At 46.2% G+C, this 24,283-nt stretch overlaps 1 pseudogene; it reads right to left on the bottom strand.

Annotated features, from left to right (window-relative positions):
• Nucleotides 1–1,793: 1,793 nt before the first annotated feature.
• Nucleotides 1,794–2,945, bottom strand: LOC141201507 (uncharacterized; annotated as a pseudogene).
• Nucleotides 2,946–24,283: the final 21,338 nt, after the last annotated feature.

Genomic DNA, 24,283 nt, shown 5'->3' with positions numbered 1-24,283 from the left:
TGTGGGAGAAATAAATGTGGTTTGTGCAAGTCTGTGCACAAAGCAAAAATGTCTGCATCTACTAACCATAATAAACCCTATAATATCCGACATCTCATTAGTTGTAGCTCCACACGTCATTGACACCATACAATGTGAAGCTTGTCTGCTGCAATATGTGGGGGGCACGGTCAGACCCTTACGTCACCGCATTGGGGACACGTTAGGGACGTTCTTGGCCCCACAACACGTAATACATCTGCAGCATCACAACATCTCATACAACACAATAGGGATTAATCACTTTACAGTTGTGGGTATTGAATATGTCACCAGACCAGCTAAGGGGGGAGATTGGTATAAAAAGTACACCCTCGAGAAGCCTTGTGGATTCTGGAATTGGACTCCAGATTCCCCAGTGATATGAATCTTCCTTCAGACCTTGTATCCATTTACTGAATTGTGTTTTTTCCTCTTTTATAGTAATTATACATAATATACACATTATAGATGCAGACACTTCATTCTTCTATTGCACGGATGCTTTTTGTTGTGGACATATGATCGTCCATAGGGGTAATGTAGACATACTTGCACATGTCCACTTGGGGCTGGGGGTCTCCGCTGTGCATTAGACCCTATGATGTGTAGAAGAAGCCGGTTACTGGTGATTTATTATGTCATGAAGAAGAACTGAACACAAATACCAGGTAGAAACGCAGAGATGTTTTGCTCCTATCTGTTTTTTAATGTTTCTATGATTTTAATTTGATTTGTTCAATAAAAGTTTTTGGTTTTATTCACACTGGAAAACAAGTGCTGGATTATCAGTAACTTTCTTTGTCCCGTCCATTCCTTCCCAACTGTGATTTTTCATCCAAGCATTGAGAGATGAGCTGAAAGCAGACATATTTTTCTATAGAGGAATGGCAGACATGGGTGTTGTCCACATAGAAAGCCTCTCCTAAATCCCATACACAAAAAAGCCACCCTACAATCTGCCAGGACACATGCGGAAACATATGAAGCCTCCTGGGACTTTATACTCTGGAGTGATCAGACCAAGATAAAGGTTTTTTTTGGAACTGATGGCTTCAAAACTGTATAACATTGAAGAGGTGAGGAATACAATGAGAATGCATGGTGTCTACAGTGAGACCTGGTGGTGGCCGTGTCCTTATGTGCGGCTGCATGAGGAGCTACATTTCATTGATGGTATCTTGAATTCACAGATGTTCTGCTCTGTAGTGACAGAAAAGATGCTGCCATCACTCTGTTCCCTTGGTAGGCCACTGTTACATTTCTGAAGAACAGGGTGACAGTGATTCAGTGGCCAAGTGTCTCCTGATCTGAACCCAACCAAACACCTATGGGGGATTCTGAAGAGACAAGTTGTCATCGCTCCATCCAGCATCCAGGCTCTAAGAGCTCGTTATCGAAAGAGAGATAAAAGATAGTTGTAGTATTATGTCACTAACTTGTTCATTCCAGGCCTAGAAAACTTGGTGCCGTCCTTTAAAATTATCGAGGCCATACAAAATAATAGATGTAGTAGCTTTTGATGTGGGGTGTACTCATTTTTGCATCAACTAATTTGAGTAAAACTGAAGATTTTGTAATGATAGTTATATTATTACCTTTACTTTCATGTTTTGATTACAAAAAAAATGTTCTATGAAACTTAGTGTTGGCAAAATTGTAGAAATTGATCTTGTGTTCAGTGAGCTATTAAACAAAATCTTACTCATCAAAGGGGGTGTACTCATTTATGCTGAACAATGTTTATTAAACTTTATAAAACACAGTGAACATAATTACACTTTCTTTCCCGTATGACTTCTCTCATGTTTTACAAGGTGTGATTTATGTATAAAAGATTTCCCACATTCTCAACATGAATACGGCTTCTCTCCTGTATGACTTCTTTGATGTCTAATAAGATGCGATTTATATATAAAACATTTCGCACATTCTGAACAAGAAAATGGCTTCTCTCCTGTATGAATTATCTTATGAGCAGAAAGATTTGATTTACGCATAAAACATTTCCCACATTCTGGACATGAATACGGCTTCTCTCCTGTGTGAATTCTTTGATGTTTAACAAGGTATGATATACTTCCAAAACATTTCCCACATTCCGAACATGAAAATGGCTTCTCTCCTGTGTGAATTTTCTCGTGTGTCACAAGATTTGATTTCTCTGTAAAGCATTTCCCACATTCTGAACATGAATATGGGTTCTCTCCTGTGTGAATTCTCTGATGTTTAACAAGTTGTGATTTATCTGGAAAGCACCTTCTACATTGTAAACATGAAAAAGGTTTTTCCCCGGTGTGAATTCTTAGATGTTTAACAAGGTTTGATTTACTACTAAACCATTTCCCACATTCCGAACATGAAAATGGCTTCTCTCCTGTATGAATTCTCTGATGTGTAATAAGACTCAAGTTATTCGTGAACGACTTTCCACATTCTGAACATGAATACGGCTTTTCTCCTGTGTGAATTCTCTGATGTTTAACAAGTTGTGATTTATCTGGAAAGCACCTTCTACATTGTAAACATGAAAAAGGTTTTTCCCCGGTGTGAATTCTTAGATGTTTAACAAGGTTTGATTTACTACTAAACCATTTCCCACATTCCGAACATGAAAATGGCTTCTCTCCTGTATGAATTCTCTCATGTATAACAAATTGTGATTTATATGTAAAGCATTTCCCACATTCTGAACAGGAGTATGGCTTTTTACCTTTGTGTTTTCTGAGTGTTATAAAATCTGAGCTTTTTGTAAATTTCTTGTCACACTGAAATCTTGAATCCACTCTGCCCCCTGGACTTTTGGTAATAATGTGAGATTGCTCAGGAGATGATTCCTCATGATTAGGATTATAAGAAAGTGAAGTGCTGTGAAGTCCAGGAGGTGCAGGAAGGGTGATGAGGTTTTCTCCATTAGAGTGCTTCATGATATCTTCTTTTTTACAATTTAGTGATGAACCGTTATTCTCACAAGGATTTCCTATCAGGATGAAAGATAAATTAGATGTGAGTTTTTTCTTCAACACAAAAGAGATTTCTGAATGTATTTTCTGGAGCTCACAATGAAGACCCTCGTCAGTGAAAGTACCGGGAATAAGGAAGACAACTACATGCCATAACATTAACACAATGACGGGTAAAGTGAATGACACTTATAAACTGGTGACATTGGCACAAGTCAGGGGTGGCAGAGATTAGACAGCAAATAGTTCTTTAAGTGGTAATTACTGATGACCGGTTCCCTTAATGTACCTCCGGTGCCATTTCACTCTCAAGCTTCGTATCTTGCCCTCAGTATAAAAGTGTCCACGTAATTAAAGAAGTTGTCCACTACTATTAAAAATGCCCCCAATGTAATTAACCCGTTGAGAGAAGATTTTTTTAATTACCTTGCTTTGTCTTTATTGGCTGTGAGCGGCGCTATCGCTGGCCACTCACCGGCATCACGCGACCCCCGGCCTCAGCCGGCTCTTGCTTCCCCTGATGTCACGTCAAGTGAGGCGTGACTTGGTGATGCGATCCCCGCGGTGGATGCCGGGCTGTGGGTGGGGTTTCACCGTGCGTCACATCCAGCATCCACCGCGCACTTTCCCAATGAATGCAAGGTAATTGTGATTCACAAAATGTTATACAATTGAACAGTGAAGAAAAAAAAATTAAATTTTTACCACTATAATGTTGTTTTAGCCCCAGATTTTACATTTTCACAAGGGAAAATGGGTAAAAATGACCACATAATTTTATACAATTTCTGCTGAACGGGGCAATACCCCATATGTGTCTGTACTGTACTGCTTAGCCACATGGCGAGACTCCGGAGGGACGGAGCAATATTTGACTCTTGGAGAACAAACTTTAGTAGAACAGTTTGCAGACTCCATATACAGAGCCCCAAAGTGGCAGAAGAGCAGAATCCCCCCTCAAGTGACACCAGTTTGCAAATTACACCCTATGGAAATTTATCTACAGGTGTAGAATTTGACTCCATGGGTGCTTTCCAGAAACGAGCAGTAATGGATGTTGTGAAGTGAAAATGCAAATATTCCCTTATAGTGGCCAGTACATTGTAGTGTCCGGTACATTGTAGTGCCCTTACGTTGTAGCGCCCAGTACATGATTCCCAGCTAGTGCTTTCTGGAGAAATAAATTGCCTCTCCCCGCTACAGTAATGCCAAACATGTGGATGCTAACTGCACACTGTGGGTCCCAGGAGGAGGGGGCATTTGGATTTGGGAGCCCAGATGTCACTGGATTTCTTTAAGTGGGAGCCAAGTCACTTTCCAGAGCCTTTGTGCTACCAGTAATATGGACACCCCCTATATTACCGTTTACAGATGATGAACCTGAGTGGGGACTTGATTTTCTGTGGGTTGAGTAGAGGCTCTTAATGGTGGCATTTTGGGGTACAGAACATTTTGGATCATATTTATCCTGTGCTGTACGCTGAACACTTACAGTGGGTACGGAAAGTATTCAGACCTCTTTAAATTTTTCACTCTGTTTCATTGCAGCCATTTGGTAAATTCTAAAAAGTTCATTTATTTTTCTCATTAAAGTCCACTCTGTAGACATTTTTGCAAATTTATTAAAAAAGAAAAACTGAAATATCACATGGTCATAAGTATTCAGACCCTTTTCTTAGACACTCATATTTAAGTCACATGCTGTCCATTTCCTTGTGATCCTCCATGAGATGGTTCTACTCCTTCATTGGAGTCCAGCTGTGTTTAATTAAACTTATAGGACTTGATTTGGAAAGACACACACCTGTCTATAGACCTCACAGCTCACAGTGCATGTCAGACCAAATGAGAATCATGAGCTCAAAGGAACTGCCCAAGGAGCTCAGAGACAGAATTGTGGAAAGGCACAGATCTGGCCAAGGTTACAAAAGAATTTCTGCATTACTCAAGGTTCCTAACAGAACAGTGGCCTTCATAATCCTTAAATGGAAGAAGTTTGGGACCACCAGAAGTCTTCCTAGACCTGGCCGTCCAGCCAAACTGAGCAATCGTGGGAGAAGAGCCTTGGTAGGAGAGGTAAAGAAAAACCCCAAGATCACTGTGGCTGAGCTCCAGCGGAGTAGTAGGGAGAAGGGAGAAAGCTCACAAAAGTCAACGATCACTGCTGCCCTCCACGAGTCGGGCCTTTATGGCAGAGTGGCCAGATGGAAGGATCTACTCAGTGCAAGACATATGAAAGCCCGCATAGAGTTTGCTCAACAACACATGAAGGACTCACAGACTATGAGAAATAAGATTCTCTGATCTGATGAGACGAAGATAGAACTTTTTGGTGATAATTCTAAGCGGTATGTGTGGAGAAAACCTGGCACTGCTCATGACCTGCCCAATACAATCCCTACAGTGAAACATGGTGGTGGCAGCATCATACTATGGGGGTATTTTTCAGCTGCAGGGACAGGACGACTGGTTGCAATTGAAGGAAACATGAATGCAGCCAAGTACAGAGATATCCTGGATGAAAACCTCTTCTAGAGTGCTCTGGATCTCAGACTTGGCCGAAGGTTCATCTTCCAACAAGACAGTAACCCTAAGCACACAGCTAAAATGACAAAGGAGTGGCTTCAGAACAACTCTGTGACCATTCATGACTGGCCCAGCCAGAACCCTGACCTAAACCCAATTGAGCATCTCTGGAGAGTCCTGAAAATGTCTGTCCACCAACGTTCACCATCCAACCTGACGGAACTGGAGAGGATCTGCAAGGAAGAATGGCAGAGGATCTCTAAATCCAGGGGTGAAAAACTTGTTGCATCATTCCCAAGAAGACTCATGGCTGTACTAGCTCAAAAGGGGCTTCTACTCAATACTGAGCAAAGGGTCTGAATACTTATGACCATGTGATATTTCAGTTTTTCTTTTTTAATAAATTTGCAAAAATTTCTACATTTCTGCTTTTTTTTCAGTCAAGATGGGGTGCAGAGTGTACTATAATGAGAAAAAAATGAACTTTTTAGAACTTACCGAATAGCTGCAATGAAACAAAGAGTGAAAAATGTAAAGGGGCCTGAATACTTTCCGTACCCACTGTACATCGGGGTTTCCATCTAAATCTACAAAATACATGATTCAGATGACACCCCCGAGGGATCCATTCAGAATAATGAGGCAGCAGAGTTACACTGGACTCCGTCTAGCCTCCGGTCGACTGCGCTTTTATGCACGCTGAAAAAGATGGACATCACTGGATCATAGGCCAGACGGCGTCCACAGCGCCTCATTATACGGAATCTTCCCCCGGGGTTCTGTCCGAATCGCAAGCGCAGTCATTTATATGGCAGCATGAGACTTGTTTAAGAATAATATGAAAGTAAAAGATGGAAGTAATATTAAAAAACACAATTAGGAAAATTAAAAATGTGCTTATTAAATCATTAAGAAGAGGTGTGAATGCGGCCCAGTTATTCATCGGTGCGCAACCGGACTCTGTACAAGAGCAGCCGCGCCATCACCGGACGCTTCTGCTGTGATGTGACGGCGGATAAAGCTTCACTGCACCGGAGACTTCATACAATATCACACACCGGTCATCGTCAGGCACCGCTAATCATAGTCACATGCCAATCATCATCGTCATACGCCAGTCATCATCATCACACGCCGCTAATCATAGTCACATGCCAATCATCATCATCATACGCCAGTCATCACCATCACACGCCGCTAATCATAGTCACATGCCAATCATCATCATCATACGCCAGTCATCATCATCACACGCCACTAATCATAGTCACATGCCAATCATCATCGTCATACGCCAGTCATCATCATCACACGCCGCTAATCATAGTCACATGCCAATCATCATCGTCATACGCCAGTCATCATCATCACACGCCGCTAATCATAGTCACATGCCAATCATCATCATCACACGCTGCTAATCATAATCACATGCCAATCATCATCATCACACGCCGCTAATCATAGTCACATGCCAATCATCATCATCACACGCCGCTAATCATAATCACATGCCAATCATCATCGTCATACGCCAGTCATCATAATCACACGCCGCTAATCATAATCACATGCCAATCATCATTGTCATACGCCAGTCATCATCATCACACGCCACTAATCATAGTCACATGCCAATCATCATCGTCATACGCCAGTCATCATCATCACACGCCGCTAATCATAGTCACATGCCAATCATCATCGTCATACACCAGTCATCATCATCACACGCCGCTAATCATAATCACATGCCAATCATCATCGTCATACGCCAGTCATCATCATCACACGCCGCTAATCATAGTCACATGCCAATCATCATCGTCATACGCCAGTCATCATCATCACACGCCGCTAATCATAGTCACATGCCAATCATCATCGTCATACGCCAGTCATCATCATCACACGCCGCTAATCATAATCACATGCCAGTCATCATCATCATACGCCAGTCATCATCATCACACGCCGCTAATCATAATCACATGCCAATCATCATTGTCATACGCCAGTCATCATCATCACACGCCACTAATCATAGTCACATGCCAATCATCATCGTCATACGCCAGTCATCATCATCACACGCCACTAATCATAGTCACATGCCAATCATCATCGTCATACGCCAGTCATCATCATCACACGCCACTAATCATAGTCACATGCCAATCATCATCGTCATACGCCAGTCATCATCATCACACGCCGCTAATCATAGTCACATGCCAATCATCATCGTCATACGCCAGTCATCATCATCACACGCCGCTAATCATAGTCACATGCTAATCATCATCATCACACGTCGCTAATCATAGTCACATGCCAATCATCATCATCATACGCCAGTCATCATCATCACACGCCACTAATCATAGTCACATGCCAGTCATCATCGTCATACGCCAGTCATCATCATCACACGCCGCTAATCATAGTCACATGCCAATCATCATCGTCATACGCCAGTCATCATCATCACACGCCGCTAATCATAAGTCACATGCTAATCATCATCATCACACGCCGCTAATCATAGTCACATGCCAATCATCATCGTCATACGCCAGTCATCATCATCACACGCCGCTAATCATAGTCACATGCCAATCATCATCGTCATACGCCAGTCATCATCATCACACGCCGCTAATCATAGTCACATGCCAATCATCATCATCATACGCCAGTCATCATCATCACACGCCACTAATCATAGTCACATGCCAGTCATCATCGTCATACGCCGGTCATCATCATCATCATCACACGCTGGTCATTATTACACACCTGTGGAAACATCTACCGGAATCTCCTCCTTCCCGTCACTCACACACGGCTGATCCCCCCTCGTCATCGCTTCTTCTTCTGTCTCGTTCTTCACTTTATTCTTAGTCGGATCTTCCTCCTGATATATCAGATGTAACAATCAGCACAATACAAGAAACCACCAAAATCTGTGACATCTATGACCTCGATCAGAAATGTCCCCCCATATACAGATCCGGTACAGGGCTCAGCACCGTCTACCTGATGACTCTCCGGGATGTTGTGATTCTCCTCTGGACAGTCCTGGGAATACAGAGGACGGGGACATCTCTCTGGTGGATTTCTTTCCATGAGTCCATCTGTAGGAGACACACAGTGACAGAATACAGTGACATGTAAAAGTTTGGGCACCAATGGTCAAAATTACTGTTATTGTGAACAGTTAAGTCGAAGATGAAATAATCTCTAAACGGCCTAAAGTTACAGATGACATTTCCTTTGTATTTTAGGCAAAACAATAAATAATAAATTATATATATTTTCATCTTTTACATTTAAAAAAAAATTCAATAAGGAAAAATGGGCAAATGCAAAAGTTTTGGCACCCGGCAAGGTTAGTACCTAGTAGCGCCCCCTTTTGAAAGCATCACAGCTTGTAAATGCTTTTTGTAGCCAGACAATAGTCTTTCAATTCTTGTTTGAGGGATTTTCATTCATTCATTCATTCTTCCTTGGAGAATTCTTCCAGTTCCGTGAGATTCTTTTGTCGTCTTGCATCGTCTGCTATTTTGAGGTCTAGCCACAGATTTTCAATGATGTTCAATCAAATCAGGGGACTATGAGGGCTATTGTAAAACCATCAGCTTGCGCCTTTTGACGTGTGTTTAGTATCATTATCATTTGCCATCCTCTTTTCACCTCCAGCTTTTTTGCAGATGGTGTTATGTTTGTATCAAGAATTTGCTGAAATGTCATGGAATCCATTCTTCCCTCTACCCATTCCCTGTGCCATTGGCTGCAACACTACCCCAAAGCATGATTGATCCACCACCATGCTTAATGGTTGGCGAGATGTTCTTTTCCTAAAATTCTGTGCCCTTTTTTCTCCACACAACTTTGATCATTGCTCTATTTTAACCTCATCGGTCCACAAGACTTGTTTACAAAATGCATCAGACCTTCTTAGATGTACTTTTGCATACTTCTGACGCTGAATTTCATGGTGAGGTCGCAGGAGAGGTTTTCTTCTGATGACTCTTCCATGAAGGCCATATTTGTGCAGGTGTCTCTGAAGAGTACAACAATGTACCATGACTCCATAGTCTGCTAAATCTTTCTGAACGTCTTTTGCAGTCAGGCGGGGGTTCTGACTTGCCTCTCTAGCAATCCTACTGAAAATTTGCTTGGTCTTCCAGACCTTATCTTTACCTCCACTGTTTCTGTTAACTGCCATTTCTTTATTACATTTTGAACCGAAGAAAGGGCAACTTGAAAACGCTTTGTTCATAGCCTTCTCCTGCTTTGTGGGCCTCCACCATTTTCAGAGTGCTAGACAGCGGATACCTTGGTTGATGAAATCGGTCTTGTGGTTCTTGTGTAATCTTTACTTTCAGTTTGGAGATAATGATATGCTCGTGCTCCGGTGCAGCCTATGGGGGGCGCTCTATCTGGGTTTCTGCTTACATATTCATCTGTATGCTCTTATGACAGCTCACTTATCGTTCACTGACCTGCCTCCTATTTTACATAATGCATCTAGTAGTGCGTGGCTAGGTAAAATAGGAGGCAGGTCAGTGAAGGCACAGTGAGCTGCCATAAGAGCATACAGGTGAATATGTAATCAGAGCACCAGATATAGCGCCCCCCACAGGTCGCCCTGGAGCACAGGCATATCATTATCTCCAAACTGAAAGTAAAGATTACACAAGAACCACAGGACATCAAAAAAGGTATCATTTTAATCAGTGTAATGTCGCCCACCTGACAGTCTATGTAGTTTGCTAAGCACAATCCTGCTGACAGATGCGCTTTAAGTACATAATGTGGAATATCTCCTGAAAAAAATGAATAAAGTGAAACAGGTTTTTTTGTATAGACTCATGTTAAATACAAAAGAGCAAATGATAATTTAAAACAAAAAACAATGGGAGGGAAAAATAGAAAAATCTAAAGCTTTCTGTGTCACTGGTATTTCCACCTTTACCTTAATTTAGTATGGAAACACATTTTTACTCGCCTGTGGTAAATCACAAAATAGATTCTCCTGTGATTGTCAGTGCCCATGTGACAAGAATTAGCCAATGAATGATGACTTCAGTGTTTTAAAAAGCCACATGGTAGGCCCTGTTCCTTTGTCACAATGGATTAGACAAAGGAGCTGCTTGAGGACATCAGAACTCCTATTAGCAAACACAAGACTTCCAAAGGGTAGAAGGCCATCTCCAAAAACCTTGGTATCCCAGTTTCAACAGTGCGCAATGTCATTAATAAGTTTGCCAAGCATGGAACCGTCAAGAACCTCCCTGGAAAGAGGAAAATTGGCAAAAGAGGTCTTCGAAGATTGGTGGAAATAGTGGAAAAAAAAAACATCACGTCAAACATCCAAAGACCTGAAGGCCAACCTGGAATAGTCTGGGGTAATGGTTTCAAAAAGTACCATACGCCGCACACTAAACCAAGCACAGCTTTATGTCCGAAGGCCAAGGAAGAAACCATTGCTGAATAAAAGACATAAAAAGGAACGACTGATCTTTGCCAAAGAGTACCTTGACAAGCCTCAATCCTTCTGGGAAAATGTTCTGTGGACAGATGAAACAAAAATAGAGCTTTTTGGCAATACAAAGAAACAGTTTGTTTACAGACGACGCAATGAAGGTTATATAAGGAAAGAAAACCTTACCAACACTTAAGCATGGTGGAGTATCCACAACGCTGTGGGGTTGCATTGCAGCATCTGGTACTGGAGGCCTTGACCATATCACAGGAATCATGAAATCAGAGAATTATCAAGAGGTTTTAGAGCGAAATGTCCTACCCAGTGAAAGAAAATGTAGTTTGAGTCAAAGATCATGGGTCCTCCAGCAAGACAATGACCCAAAGCACACATCCAAAAGTACACAGGAATGGTTGAAAAAGAAAAAACATGGACTGTTTTATAATGGTCAGCAACGAGTCCAGACCTCAATACCACTGAAAATCTTTGGGGTGAGCTGAAATCTGCCGTTGGGAAAAAGAACCTGCAAACACTCAAGAGCTCGAACAAACTGCAAAGGAAAAGTGGGAGAAAATCCCAGCTGAGAAGAGCAAGAAGCTTATAGATGGCTACAAGAAACGTGTGGAGGCCGTCAGCAATGCCAAAGGGTGGGCAACCAAGTATTAATTACTTGAAGAACAGAGGGGAATGGGGTAAAGGAATAGTCCGCTCACCCAACGTTGATTAGCAGTCTTCATCCAGTCTCGGACGTGGAGACAAACAGCAGAAAATAGAATAGAATATCTATGGATCTCTTTTGGTGACTTGCTACTACAGTTTCTAATGTGATCAATAAACTTTGCTTTTTATATTTTTGGCTACCGCTGGAGGAGGTTCTTGTTTTTCTGCCAAGTATTAATTAGGGGTTTAGGGGGGCCTTTATTGCTGCACATGCTGTTTATTCGGTTTCTTCTTTGAAATTGCCACAAGGAGGTTAAACAATGTTCTATTGTTGTATTACTTTGGACCACCAATTAAAAAATCCTAAGGATATACTGTAACTTTCATTATTTCTGGAGATATTGTACAGGCCATGAAATAAATGAAGGGATGCCAATAATGGTGATCAGCAGTGCACAGAAGCCCAGTCACTGAGCAGCGGGAGAAGCAGGTCCTCCGAGCCGTCACCACATGGATTATAGGAGGACTCCCAACACAGATTTATGTCATAGTCACAGGATAATGAATAAGGGACACATGCCGATTCCCCATGGGGGGTCGTCTGAGGAGTTTTTTCCTTCTGAGAACTAGAAATAAGTAAACCTCCGGCTATTTAACCTCTTTATTGTTGAAAATAATAGCACCCGAGGAGTCTATGTGAGGGGGTCCCGGTATGAGCCCATCGGGGTCTTCACTTTATAGTTATTTTCAGATGGGATGACCGAAAAACATCTGTTCTAATAAAATATACATTTTCCTATAAAGTATTTATTCCCTTCCCAATATCCAGCATCTACCTGTAACGGCAGCGATCGGCGCTTAAACTCTGACCTTTGCGATTAACCCCATGAATACATAGTTATATAGGTGTAAATAAGACTCAGGTCCATCAAGTCCAACCGGTCTCCACAAGTTCTACATTCTTTTTCAATTATTTTAACCTACAATGACATTCACTTTGAGAAAATCATCCGGCCCTTCTATAAACGCCATTTCTCTTGATTTAACAAATCTAATCGTCTGGAATAACTGAGAAGAAAAGCTGTACTGTCACAGGTAATACATTGGGATCACAGGTTTTTATCCCTGTATTACAGTCGTGAGGCAGTGAGGGGAATTATATGCGGGGGACGGTATGTATCCCCCAGGATGCTCATAGAGACACATTGAACCCGCTGGAGTGCACTGGAGTCACAGAAACACCTGTGGCTGCAGAGCAAAATAAAAGGAAAGTTTGGACTTGGTGAAACTATTTGACCAAGTTGGATTTAAGAAAACCCAGCGTGGGCTTTTATTTTGGGAGTGATCTGCAGGTGGCAGTGGGGCGGTCCACTCCCTCCTGCCGAGTCTTACAAGTGGCTCATGGCCACAGAATCCATTAAAAAACCTTCAGCAAAGGTTTGGGTGTGTCAGTGGTTTGTTTGCTAAGCTGCAGAGCAGGAGGCTCTGTACAATGCAAGCCTGGGTGAAGGTACAACAAAGGCCTGTGAAGGCAACGTAACTGGCGCACCCGAGTGAAACGGCGGCAGGTTTACACGGACTGTTTGGATCACCCGGCTGCGATCCGGAGGACATTGTGCAAATAAAGACATTTAAAGTTGAACTTTCCTTGGGTCACCGCCCCATTACAATATGGTGGAGAATGCGGGCAGTGTGAACTGAGGCATACCCCAAAACCAGCATGTCTGTGATCAAGTCTGCAAAGCTACAGCTCAAGCCTGCTGACAAGCAGGAGCTACTAAAGCAGTTAGTACTCACCCAGCAGCACCAGCATCTCCAGAGGCAACAGCAGGATCAGCAACAGCAGCGCACTAATGACTTAATCGTGCAGCAGATTGCGGCTCGGCGAGAGACGCCACCAGCACCGACCCCGGAAAGTTGTGAGGTCCGGGACAAGGTCCGCTCAGTCTTGAGGAAGCCGAGTCCGGAGGATGACGTAGAAGCCTTCCTCACCATCTACATGCACACCACGGAGTGGGAGAACCTGCCAACTTCCCAGTGGGCTGACGTGGTGGCTCAGTTTCTGATAGACGATGCGCAGAAGGCCTACTTTGGCCTGAGTTGCGATGATGGCCAGGACTATGGGAAGCTGAGATGTGAGATCCTTGCCCTACTGGGAGTTAATACATATTTGAGAACCCAACGGGTGTTTTCATGGACCTTTGTGGAGGCCGGGACCGCCAGGTCTCAGGCATATGACTTGCTGCAGCTAGTTAAAAGGTGGCTCCAGCCTGAGACTTTGACTCTGGCCCAGATGGTGGAGAGGATCATGGGTGATCGGCTAGAGAGAACTCTGCCAGCAGCTATACAGAGTTGGGTGTGGCAAGGGGACTCGGGCACTTTAGACCAGGTGGTTAGCCTGATCGGGCGGTGCACGGCCACTCAGGACTTCATACGGGACTCTGCCCCACTGCGACTATCACGCCGGACTCTGCAAGCCCAGGAGCCGGTGAAACGGTTGCGTCCCTCTGCTGGGGACTGTGGGTTCACGCGCAGAGTCTCAATGTATGCCCAGACAGTCTGCACCGTGACTGCAGACGATGCGGGCAGCAAAACCCAATTGTGCCAGGTACTCATCAAAGGGTACCAGAAGGAGGCTCTCTTGGACTCAGGGAGCCTAGTGACTCTGGTCCATGGGTCACTGGATGCCAAGGAGAACCCCAGTGGACGGAGGTTACTTTTTCCACCCCGTGTGGGGAGATGAAACATGTGGTGGGAGTGGTCAAGACCCTTCCTGATCGGACTGTTTTGGGAAGATACTTGCCCCTGTACTGATCCCACTCTAGCCAGCACACGAGAAAGGGTGGTAGAAATAAATGGGGTGCCTCAACAACCAGGTGCAGAGGTGGTTTTCCCGCGCATGGCTGTCAACCAGGATCTATTATATAGAGTTGATAAAATCTGGGATGAAGTGGTGGAATAGCTGGCAGTACTACAGTCGTACCGCTGGGCGGTGCTGGAGATGGCTCACACACAAACACACACACGCACACAAACACACGCTGGGTGGACACCTAGGGGTGAAAAAAAAACGCAAGAACATATTTTGCAGCGGTTCTTTTGGCCCAGGATTTATGCCGAGGTACAGAGGCATTGTGAGTCGTGTCCCAAGTGTCAACTTACCACACCCACTGCAAATTTCCGGACTCCATTGGTACCTCTACCCATTATAGGAGGTACCTTTTCAGCGGATTGCGATGAATCTGGTGTGGCCTATAGTAAAATCTTCCCGTGGCCACCAACATATTTTGGTGGTAGTAGATTATGCCACCCGTTACCCGGAGGCAATATGTATCCCCTGCGAGCTGTTTGCCATGTTCTGCCGCCTTGGGCTACCCAAGGAGATCAAGTGGCAAGGGCCAAATGAAGTCCGGGAAAAGGTGGGGGAGGTGAATTACCGAGTGTACCAGCCCGGAAAGAGAAAACCGGAACAACTGTATCATGTGAACCTGCTAAAAGCCTGGAAAGTCCGGGAATGTTTGATTATGGATGAGACGCCAGTCGTACCGTCTGGGAACCCTCTGACACCGGCCAGGGACGAGGTCGGGTGTGAGGTTAAGATAAGTGATGCTCTCACTAAACAGCAGCGATGGGAGGCTCGGAATTTGATGCAGCAGAATACAGACGTATTCTCAGTATTGCCTGGGCATGCATCTGTGATCCGACATGACACTGTCACCGAGCCCCGAGTAAGGGTACGAGTGAAACCGTACTGTGTACCAGAAGCCCGTAGGCAAGCCATCGCGGCTGAGGTAAAACAAATGCTCCAGTTAGGAGTCATTGAGGAATCTAGGAGTGAATGGGCTAGCCCCATTGTTCCGATTCCGAAGCCTGATGGATCATTACGGTTTTGTAACGACTTCAAAGAATTGAATGAAGTGTCAAAATTTGACCTTTATCCAATGCCCCGGGTGGACGAGCTTATCTAGAGACTGGGGTAGGCCCAGAACTTCACCACGCTTAATCTCACCAAGGGTTACTGGCAGGTGCCTCTGACAGAATCGGCGAAAGAAAAGACCACCTTTATAACACCGGAGGGTCTATCACTATGTCATCTTGCCTTTTAGATTACATGGGGCCCCGGCTACATTCCAGAGGTTGATGGACATAGTATTGCAGCCTCATCAGAAGTACGCGTCAGCATATTTAGATAATATCATCATCTTTAATACTAACTAGCAGACCCACCTGTCCCAGGTACAAGCGTTGCTGGATTCACACAGAGTCGCAGGAATAACAGTGAACCACAAAAAAATGTGCGATAGGTCTCGAAGCCCGGTACTTGGGGTACGTGATGGGCCGTGGGGTTATTAAACCCCAAATAAACAAGATTGAGGCCATTCAAAACTGGCCTAAGCCTTAGACTACTAAACAGGTAAGAGCGTTCCTTGACATTATTCGGTACTACCGATGGTTTATACCTAATTTTGCTGGGAGATCGGCACCCCTGACCAATCTCTTAAAGGGAAAGAGGTCGGCCATGGTTCGGTGGAACCCTCATGCGGAGGAAGCATTCCAATCCATGAAGTTGGCATTGTGCGGACAGCCGGTCCTCATCAGCCCCAACTTCAAGAAAAGCTTCATTGTGCAGACAGATGCCTCAGAGGTAGGCCTAGGAGCGGCAGTGTCGCAAGAGGTGAATGGAGATGAACATCCAGTCACCTACTTGAGCAGGAAACTTACCCCGGCAGAGAAAAATTATAGCGTAGTGGAGGAGTGCCTGGCCATTAAGTAGGCCTTGGAGTCCCTATGTTATTATTTGCTCGGGCGAGCTGTGAAGTTGCAAGGGAATGCAGATGCTCTGTCACGGGCACCCTGTATGGTGACAAGTGTTCAACCCCACAAGTTTGAACAGAGGGTGGGGGATATGCGAGGCAGTGAGGGGAATTATATGCGAGGGACCTGTGGTTGCAGAGCAAAATAAAAGTAAAGTTTTGGACTTGGTCAAACTATTTGACCAAGTTGGATTTAAGAAAACCTGGCATTGGTTTTTATTCTTGGAGTGAACTACAGGTGGCAGTGGGGCGGTCCACTCCCTCCAGTCGAGTCTTACAAGTGGCTCATGGTCACAGAATTCATTTAAAAACCTGCAGCAAAGGATTGGGTGTGTCATTGGTTTGTTTGCTAAGGAGGCTCTGTGCAATGCAAGCCTGGGTGAAGGCACAACACAGGCCTGTTAATGGCAACGTAACTGGCGCACCCCAGACTGAAACAGCGCGGCCATCTCCAACAGCAACAGGTTTACACGGACTGTTTGGATCATCTGGCTGCGATCCAGAGGGCATTTTGCAAATAAAGACATTTAAAGTAGAACTTTACTTGGGTCACTGCCTCATTACCGCACAGTGTGAACACCGCTGCACTACACAGTATATAAAGTAATCAGATGATAGACTCACATACCCTAAGGGACTAAAGAAAAAACATATAATCACCCATCCTCAATTATACAAAAGAAACCTCATCTGGTGTTGCCACATCTGTAAATATTAAATCTATAAAAATATTGAACCCATACGGTAAAAGCTGTGAAGGAAAAAGAAACAAATAAACTGAAAAAAAAAAACTGAAAGGCCACAATTGGCACACCTCTGTAAGAAGAAAGCTCTAAAAACTGATCCAAATGCTGAACGAGCATCAAAATGCACCAACAAATGCATTTATACACTGCTCAAAAAATAAAGGGAACACTTAAACAACAGAATATAACTCCAAGTAAATCAAACTTCTGTGAAATCAAACTGTCCACTTAGGAAGCAACACTGATTGACAATCAATTTCACATGCTGTTGTGCAAATGGAATAGACAATAGATGGAAATTATTGGCAATTATCAAGACCCCCTCAATAAAGGAGTGGTTCTGCAGGTGGGGACCACAGACCACATCTCAGTACCAATGCTTTCTGGCTGATGTTTTGGTCACTTTTGAATGTTGGTTGTGCTTTCACACTCGTGGTAGCATGAGATTTATTTTTTTGAGCAGTGTATATGTGGCACCCCAGGGGTCTGGTTTCCACAGTAACGGCAATGTTATATCTGAGAGCAGGTGGGAGGTCTCTTGGTCAGGGATCCTTTGCATGCCACACCTCCTGCCCAGTCCTGGAGTAGAAGAAGAACAGAAGTAGAGACAGAGAAGCAGCATAGGAAGAAACAACAGGAGCTCTGTGGGAGCAGTGTTACAAAGAGTCAGGGGCTGGCAGCTGCAGAGCTCGCCCTGACTGAGAAGTATCACTGGACCCGGAGTTCGAGGCTGTGGGGACTAATCTCTACCCAGCAGCAGAAACCGACCGGCAGGGGATTGCAGGTCCTCTGGCCCAGAAACCCGAAGGCACGGTCACAAGAGTGGGACCAGCACCGCCATCGTGGAGCGGAAGCCATTAGAAGGCCCCGAGTCACCGGCCATACGGGTGAGCACCACACGGTACACTCAGGGACGTGGGCTACTTATACCCGCCTCTAGCAAGGTAGCCAGAAGAGTATCGTTAGTTTGGGAGGCCTACAACTCCGCCTGGCCAGGGGAGATCCCATCTGCTCAAGGACTGACCAGGCCCCAATCGCTAGCCAGTACTCCGGGAGGGTCTATCTTTGTTACCAGTAAAGACCCTGAACTTCACCGTACCGTCTCCGAGTGGTTCCTGCTACCCCCATCATCCACGTCGGCTGCCCTGAGGCCATACCCCTCCCGTTGGGGGTTATACTACCACGCTGCACAATCCTACCACCGGCCTCAGCGGTCTGCCCTGCAGCAGCAGCTCTAAAGCTGCATTCAACGGGTGGCGTAGTCATCTAACATCACTGCTAATACAGCGCCACTTCAGCTGACTCCCTGGGCACGGACCGGGTCACCGCCACGAGACTACAACCCTCAACAGATCCGGCTCCGGGTAAGCTCCCGCATGCGCAACGCAGCGCGACACAGGCCCAGGGGCGCGTCAACTTTTGGCGTAGTCGGCAGGATTTCGTGCCCGCAACCACCGGGTACTGCGTGCCTGAAAAAGAGACTTTCAAAACTTACATGTGGTGAAGATTCCCGCCATCCGGCGCCATCTTCAGCCTTCTTCCCGCCATCGGTGAAGATTCCCGCCATCCGGCGCCATCTTCAGCCTTCTTCCCGCCATCCGTGGAGTTTTCCCGCCATTGGACGCCATCTTGAGGACGCCGCGCGGGAAGAAGAGGGGCGTGGACTCCGAGAGCGCGCGAGAACTGAAGCCAAGCCTCACGTCCGGACGTTGCGTAAGGTCCTGGAAGGAGCCCAGCAGACGCCGACGTCACAGGAGCGCGACGGAAGGTCCTCGACCCTGATGATCAACTGCGGAGCCGCGGCCTACGGAAGAGGATCATCGCCAGGTAGGCCACGGTCCGCCATGGGGGGAAGAGGACACCAGGAACGGACAGCAAGATGGCGGACCGGCAGCAGACTAAGCTGCCCAGCATCGGCAGCGCCCCAGCCGTCGCGGGCCCCGACCAGCACCAGGAGAAGACGCGTGACGCAGGAGCGGTCGCGGGAGCAGGTAAGAGGAGTCTCCCTGTCCCGGACGCTGCCAGCGTCAGCCTGCTCCCGGGCCCCCTGGTGGAGCCGCTGACCCCGGGCGCTGTAGACACCGATCTGCTCCAGCCCCCGCAACAAGCCCTGCGGCCGAGCCCTCCAGCCCTGGGCACTGCCGCCACCAGCCCGCGCCCAGGCCCAAAGTCGCACCCTCTGACCCCGGGCGTCATCAACGGCGACCCTTTCCACGCCCGGTCGCAAGGCCTGAGCTCCCCACGTGCAAAAGGACTGTACGCCCTCCACGTTCATCGGCTAACCGAGGAGGAGCTGCAGTACTACCAGTACGAGGAAAGCCAAGAGGACCCGGACGGGTCTGAAGACTACCCTCAGGAGGGAGCACAGAGAGGACACCGCTACTGAAGAGAAGTAGCATGAACAAAGAACTGTATATAGTTACCCGTCAGGGTATAAGAACTGTTGTGGGACTGTTTCCACTGAGAGTGTGGTCCCCGTTGGGACTGATACAGAACTGATAAAAATTGCCCCATCCCCTAAGTTACCTGGCCGAGGACTGAGAGCGGCCAACTCTTGTATAAAGTTTGCACTTTTGGTGAAATGGACACCTTGCTTTCTTCAAAGACTGCACCCGGTTGCGGACACGCCGTGACCATCTTTATGTGTTTTTTCTTATTGTATTTTTTATTGTTTATACCCTGTTATGTTTACAAAAGTATGTTTAGTCCCGGAGTACTAAATTTCACTAGGGGGGAATGTGGCACCCCAGGGGTCTGGTTTCCACAGTAACGGCAATGTTATGTCTGAGAGCAGGTGGGAGGTCTCTTGGTCAGGGATCCTTTGCATGCCACACCTCCTGCCCAGTCCTGGAGTAGAAGAAGAACAGAAGTAGAGACAGAGAAGCAGCATAGGAAGAAACAACAGGAGCTCTGTGGGAGCAGTGTTACAAAGAGTCAGGGGCTGGCAGCTGCAGAGCTCGCCCTGACTGAGAAGTATCACCGGACCCGGAGTCCGAGGCTGTGGGGACTAATCTCTACCCAGCAGCAGAAACCGACCGGCAGGGGATTGCAGGTCCTCTGGCCCAGAAACCCGAAGGCACGGTCACAAGAGTGGGACCAGCACCGCCATCGTGGTCACCGGCCATACGGGTGAGCACCACACGGTACACTCAGGGACGTGGGCTACTTATACCCGCCTCTAGCAAGGTAGCCAGAAGAGTATCGTTAGTTTGGGAGGCCTACAACTCCGCCTGGCCAGGGGAAATCCCATCTGCTCAAGGACTGACCAGGCCCCAATCGCTAGCCAGTACTCCGGGAGGGTCTATCTTTGTTACCAGTAAAGACCCTGAACTTCACCGTACCGTCTCCGAGTGGTTCCTGCTACCCCCATCATCCACGTCGGCTGCCCTGAGGCCATACCCCTCCCGTTGGGGGTTATACTACCACGCTGCACAATCCTACCACCGGCCTCAGCGGTCTGCCCTGCAGCAGCAGCTCTAAAGCTGCATTCAACGAGTGGTGTAGTCATCTAACATCACTGCTAATACAGCGCCACTTCAGCTGACTCCCTGGGCACGGACCGGGTCACCGCCACGAGACTACAACCCTCAACAGATCCGGCTCCGGGTAAGCTCCCGCATGCGGAACGCAGCGCGACACAGGCCCAGGGGCGCGTCATATATACCAGTGATTAGCTGCAGAGCATTGCAAGTAACATGGAGATACAATGCAGATTTCAGAAGAGATAACAAGTAGCAGAGGAGTGAGATATTAATATCACGGGGGGAGGAAATGTGTAAGAGGGTGACCAGGACGGTCATGCGCCTCTTCCCTCTTTCTGCACATATTGCTGTACCCTGTGTTTATATATGAGTATGTATGTGACCTAATGTCTGATGTGTTAGTTATAGGGTGAGTATATATAGAGTATTAGATTAGGTGCTGCATGTTAGCAGACATTTCAATTCATATATATTCAGCTCTGGCTCAGAATAGCACGCGTGCTGGGTCACGCGTGCAACAGACTAAGTGCAATAGCTTAAAGTGCTTTTAATAAGCAGTTATACAATAGCAGTTGGACAGGGCAGGAGACAGGTAAGGTGCATAAGATATTCATACAAACATGCAGCTTCTTGGTCAGTTGTATTACATTATACATTGGTCAAACCATCCACTACCTCCATACAGCACTCAAAACATTCATACAAATCATTGCACCACCTGCTCTCTCTCTTTTTTCTCCTTCTCCTATTCACTGGCGACATCTCCCCCAACCCTGGGCCTCCCTGTGTGTAACAAACTAACTTACATTCACAATTTTTTCCTCTCTAATTCCCTTCACCTTCTGGCTATTACAAAAGTCTGGATCCAGCATTCAGACACCACCGCAGCTGCTGCTCTCTCATTTGGTGGGCTGAAATTTTCACATACGGCCAGACCTGAGAATAGACAAGGTGGAGATGTTGGTTTGCTCCTTTCACCACAATGTGCTTTCCAGGTCATCCCCCAGTTCGCTCACTAACATTTCCTTCCTTTGAAGTCCACATCGTCAGACTCTTCAAACCCTTCTCCCTGTGAGTGGCGGTTGTGTATCGCCCTCCAGGCTCCTCCCGCCAGTTCCTGGATCACTTTGCCACCTGGCTTCCTCACTTTCTATCCTGTGACATCCCCACCATCATCATGGGAGACTTTAACATCCCCATCAATGATCTCCTCTCCCAATCTGCCTCTCATAGGTTACTAACTCTCCTACACATGAAGACGGGAATACTCTGGACCTGGTTTTCTCCGGTCTATGCTCGAGCATGACTTTACTAACTCCCCTCTCCTGCTCTCGGACCACAACCATCTTTCCTTCTCTGTCAAGAACCGTCTACTCACCCGGGACACCCCCACTTAACACACTTATAGGAATACACGTACCATTAATACCCAGCAGCTTATGGACAATCTCCACACATCTTCAGCCCCCATCTCCTCCCTCTTCTGTCCAGACTTAGCATTGTCACACTACAATAATACACTGAAGAGCGCCATAGATGAAGCAGCACCTTCTACACGCAGAAAGACCCGACACAGACAACGGCAGCCCTGGCACACAATGCAAACACGCTTTCTTCAGCGTTGCTCTAGGTGCGCTGAGCGTCAGTGGAGAAAATCTCTTTTAGCAGAGGACTTCATCCATTATAAATTCATGTTCAAAAACTATAACTCTGCCCTTCATCTGGCCAAACAATCCTACTTCACCCCCCTCATCACTTCACTGCCCAACAATCCAAAACGACTTTTTGAAACCTTAAACTCCCTCCTGAAACCTAATGCACAGGCCCCCACCACCAACCTCAGCGGTGAGGATCTGGCCACATATTTCCTAGAAAAAATCAACCACATCCATCAGGACATCTCAGCCCAATCTCCTCAGTGCCTGGATCCCCTTCCCTGCCGCACTTCAAGCTTACTAGCCATCTTTGAGCCTGTTACATAAGAAGAAGTTACCCAGCTCCTCACTTCTTCTCAACCTGCAACCTGCAACAGTGACCCCATTCCTTCACATCTCCTGCAGTCCCTCTCACCGGAGGTCACCACTCACCTGACTAAAATATTTAACCTCTCTCTTTCTTCAGGTATCTTTCCCTCCTCATTTAAACATGCCATCATAACCCTTTACTTAAAAAGCCATCCCTGGACCAGAACTGCGCTGCTAACTACAGACCTGTCTCTAATCTTCCTTACATCTCTAAACTCCTGGAACGCCTGGTCCACTCCTGTCTAATCCGCTATCTCTCAGATAACTCTCTCCTCGACACTCTACAATCTGGTTTCCGCTCCTTACACTCCACTGAAACTGCCCTCACTAAAGTCTCTAATGATCTACTAACAGCTAAATCCAAAGGTCACTGCTCCCTGCTGATTCTCCTAGATCTCTCTGCCGCATTTGACACTGTGGATCACCAGCTCCTCCTTACTATGCTCCACTCTATAGGCCTCAAGGACACTGTTCTCTCCTGGTTCTCCTCCTACCTCTCTGACAGCTCCTTCAATGTATCTTTTGCTGGCTCCTCTTCCTCTCCTCGTCCCCTTGCTATCGGGGTCCCGCAGGGCTCAGTCCTAGGCCCCCTCCTCTTCTCTCTATACACTGCCCCTATTGGACAAACAATCAGCAGATTTGGGTTTCAGTATCATCTCTATGCTGAAGACACCCAATTATACACCTCTTCCCCTTACATCACCCCTACCCTAATACAAAACACCAAGGATTGTCTGTGTGCTGTCTCTAACATCACGTCCTCCCTCTATCTTAAACTGAATCTCTCTAAAACTGAACTTCTTATGTTTCTCCCCTCTACTAACCCAACTCTGCCTGACATTGAAATTACCTTGGAGGGTTCAACCATAACTCCCAGCAGCACGGCCGCTGCCTTGGGGTCATATTCGAAACTAACCTTTCCTTTACTCCCTATATCCGATCACTCACTCGCTCTTGTCACCTGCATCTTAAAAACATCTCCAGAATCCGACCTCTTCTCACCTTTGAAACTGCTAAAACTCTTACTGTCGCTCTTATTCACTCTCGTCTGGACTACTGCAACTCTCTTCTGATCGGTCTCACTCTTACCAAACTTTCTCCTCTCCAATCCATCCTGAATGCGGCAGCCAGGGTCGTATTTCTGTCCAGCCGCTTCACCGATGCCTCCATCTTGTGCCAGTCATTACACTGGTTGCCCATTCGCTACAGGGTCCAATATAAACTCATAGCTCTCACCAACAAAGCTCTCCACAGTTCTGTACCGCCTTATATCTCTTCTCTCATCTCTGCCTATCGCCCTACACGTGCCCTCCGTTCTACAAATGACCTAAGACTAACATCCCTCATAATCTGAACCTCGCACCTCCGTCTCCAAGACTTCACTCGTGCTGCGCCAGTTCTCTGGAATGCTCTACCCCAGACGATCCGACTGATGCCTAGCCCCCATGTCTTCAAGCGCGCTTTAAAAACCCATCTCTTTAAACAAGCCGACCACCTCAACTACTCAGTAAACCAACTTTCCCCTGTTCCCTCCTTCTAAATATTATTCAGAATCTGTT

The sequence above is a fragment of the Phyllobates terribilis genome, unplaced genomic scaffold, assembly GCF_046119375.1.
Source record: "Phyllobates terribilis strain yellow unplaced genomic scaffold, ASM4611937v1 Scaffold_117__1_contigs__length_5270597, whole genome shotgun sequence".
In the NCBI taxonomy this organism is placed as follows: domain Eukaryota; kingdom Metazoa; phylum Chordata; class Amphibia; order Anura; family Dendrobatidae; genus Phyllobates; species Phyllobates terribilis.
Note: the sequence above shows the minus strand (reverse complement) of the source record. Positions and strands in the feature narration are given on the sequence as shown.